This window comes from Triticum dicoccoides, chromosome 6B (assembly GCF_002162155.2).
Source record: "Triticum dicoccoides isolate Atlit2015 ecotype Zavitan chromosome 6B, WEW_v2.0, whole genome shotgun sequence".
In the NCBI taxonomy this organism is placed as follows: Eukaryota; Viridiplantae; Streptophyta; class Magnoliopsida; order Poales; family Poaceae; genus Triticum; species Triticum dicoccoides.
The window spans coordinates 336,182,488-336,186,318 of NC_041391.1; positions in this window are offsets into that span (position 1 = coordinate 336,182,488).

A 3,831-nucleotide genomic window follows, 5' to 3' on the forward strand; every position below is an offset into this window, starting at 1 on the left:
ATATAACAAGTCCGGAAAGTCCTCATATGCAAATTTCAAATTTGGTCCAGATCTGAATAACACATTATGTTCAAATTGTTAAACAGCAAGTTAAGATGCACCAAGATGATCTACACGAGATTCTAGTCAAGTTACATATAAAGTTCATTTAATTCGGAGCTACGGCCTAGAAGATATGAGCAAAACAAGTTAAACATGGCATAGATGCAAAATGCATTCAAACATCAACCAGACACACTCAAAGCATGGATGCAACATGATAATATGAAACTACATGCAATTCTAAGAAAGTTTCATATAGAGAATGCTCAAAACGGAGCAACGGTTCAACAGATACACTCCAAACAAGTTATAACATCAATCTGCCCAAAACAGCAAGTAGGCACTTTGCACTCATCAAAACAACATGCTACAAGAATCATATGAGCACAAACTTGACATGCACTTTATTTATAGATAACTTAATTCAAATATCATTAAGGTTCAGGTTCATAGGCATCAAGATTAAGCCAAGATGATCAATGCAAAATGCAACTTTATAACACAGGAGCATATACATGAGCAGAGTTAATGTGATGGCATGTTGGCGTCATGAAACAAAGATGCTACAGCAACTATACATAGCAACCAAGGGCATGTAATCAAATTACACATAACAAAGAGCAAATAACATCAAGGCATCATATGCATATGACTCATGGATTAGTGGTAACCAACAAGACAAGATTGAATGCTGAAACAGTTTCAGCAAGTGTAAAACAGCAACATTATGATAGCATGTTTGCAAGCATGGAACATAGGCATATGATATGCAAAATTATCACACATGAAATGTTAAAATATTACTCATAATATACATCAAAACATGTAATTGGAGAATCTCCAAAAGAGGCATGGATAAAATACTATCAAACTCACAACATGGCATCATGAAATTAACAGAAAACTGGAACATTATTTAGGCATGCTCATGGCAATGAAAACATAAGCTACAGGACATATATATAAGGCATCAAAAGACACGGCATGATAAAGCATAACATGGACAACAAAACATGTCAACTAAGCATCTCCAAAATATGCATGGATTTTATGGTAGCATCAAGCAAACATAGCAACATGATATAACAGATTCAGACTTGACAGGATATCAACAGCAAGTAGCCCATTTCACAAGCTTGTTGCACTCACCACAGGGCATAACCAAATACATGAATTGAACCACTATAAAGATGGCATTATTATGCTCCTAAAACATGTAGACATCATGCTCAAAAGGAAATTACACAAAAAGATATAAAAATGACAAAATGACAAGTTATAACGGTTTTCAGCAGTTAACAGCAACAAGCACTTTTGCAACAGAGATTAACATGTCAAGATGCACCCTAATATGAAAGCACACCAACATGTAGAGCATGAAGAGGAGAAACTGTTCATATCAAGATCATCACCACAGGATCAACAGAGACAAAGTTACACCACTCACAAGATGCATAAATGATGTTAACACGCAGCAGATTTCAGCAGTTTATATCACTTAGCAATTTTGAAATGAATATTAAAGCATCAATATGAAAAGTAACATGCATGCAAACTATTTCATCATGAAGATCATCAAGTTATGAACATTTTGACATATCATACACGCAAAATGGAGCAATATGCACAAAGTTATGGTAGTTCAAACATGAGCACATGATGTTGAAAAACTGGGGACTTAGTGAAAAAAAACTACCTCATGGGGAAAACTGGATCTCGCGGTACGGGGACGGAGCGGTGCAGCGCGCAAGGACGGAGCGGTCCCGGGACGAAGCGGGGTGACAGGGCTCCGGGACGACGGGGACGCTGGACGTGCTTGGTTCGGCGGCCAAGCGGATCCGGGCTGGATCGGGATGGGGCCATTCGGCGCAGGTCATGCGGCGGTTGGGGCGACGAGGTAGACGGCGGCGGGTCTCTAGCGACCTCGGAGCGGTGGAGCTCGCCGAGAACGGGTAGATCCGGGCATTGGGGCCCCGGATCCGGCGAGGGTGGCGCGCTCCGGCAACGAGGTGAGGGCGGCACGGTGCGGGCGCTCTCCGGTGAATGGCGGCGGCGGGATGCTGGTGTGGGGCGGCGAGGTCCAGGAGGCCGGTGGGAGGTGGCGGCGGCCCTCCTGGAGCGAGGCGGCGAGGGCGGACGAAAGCGGGGAGGCCGGCGGGATCCGGCGGCGGGGCTTCCAGCAGCCGACGAGGTGGCGCAGAGGAGTGCGGCGGCGGGGAGAGGCGTCGACCGGCGACGCGAGCGTCTCGGGAAACCGGGCGGTGCGGGCGGCGGCATCCGGGCCCAACGGGCCACAGATGGGCTCGCGGGCCCACGCAGTGGTGGGGAGCGGCGGGGGCGACATGGCACTCCCCGGTTGGGCGCGGGAGGTGGCGGAGCTGAGGTGGCAGTGGGGGATTGGTCGGGCAAGGCGGACATGTCCGGTGGCGCGGAGGGGGAAGGAGGCTAGGGTTAGACCACGAATTTCGGGGGGAGAGGCATATTTATAAGTAGAGGGAGCTAGGAGAGTCCAAATGAGGTGTGGTTTCTCCCACACAATCGTGATCGAACGGCAGAGAGCATGGAGGGGTTTTGATGGGCTAGCGGGCTGTGTGGAGGGGGTGCTGGGCTGCAAAGAGAAAGGGGTCCGACGAGGGGTCCGACGGTTAACGCGGTTAACTGTTGAGGCATCAAACGACCTCCAAATGGAACGAAATTTGATAGGCGGTCTACCGGTAATATACCAAGACCACTCATCAACTCTCGGTCCATTCTGAGAACATTTTTCTGCGGCTCACAAAACAGTATCTGGGAGGTGCCGCGGGCGCGAGCGAGAGTGTCTGGGCTCAGAACGGACAACGGAGAGAATTGGGAGGACCCGGATGGATGCAAGTTTTGAAAAAACATGCAGATGAAATGCATATAATGACATGGCAAAGTGCAACACGCAAGCAAATGACATGGCAACGACAGCAAATAAATGGAAGACACCTGGCGCATCGGTCTCCGGGTGTTACATATGGAGTCTCCAACAAGTTATATAGCTGCTAGATGGAGGAGAATAGTTCTGTCAGTGAACACATACTCAGAATGTCTGGATATCATAATCACTTGACTCAGCAGGTATCTCTGAAGGTGTTTATTGGATTGGCATAGATCGAGATTAGGATTTGTCACTCCGAGTATCGGAGAGGTATCTCTAGGCCCTCTCGGTAATGCACATCATAAGAAGCCTTGCAAGTAAAGTGACTAATGAGTTAGTTGCAGGATGATGCGTTACGGAACGAGTAAATAGACTTGCCGGTAACGAGATTGAACTAGGTATGAAGATACCGACGATCGAAACTCGGTCAAGTAACATACTGATGGACAAAGGGAATAACGTATGTTGTCATAAGGGTTCGACCGACAAAGATCTTCGTAGAATATGTGGGAGCCAATATGAGCATCCAGGTTCCGCTATTGGTTATTGACTGGAGAGGTGTCTTAGTCATGTTTATATAGTTCTCGAACCCGTAGGGTCCACACGCTTAACGTTCGATGACGGTATTGTATTATATGAGTTATGTGATTTGGTGACCGAATGTTGTTCGGAGTCCCGGATGAGATCACGACATGACAAGGAGTCTCGAAATGGTCAAGAGGTAAAAATCAATACATAGGACAATGGTATTCGGACACCGAAAGTGTTTCGGGAAGCACCGGATACTTATCGGGTCACCGGAAGGGGTTCCGGGCACCCCGGGCAAAAGATATGGCCCTTATGGGCCAAGAGGGGAAACGCACAAGCCACAAAGGGGTTGATGCCCC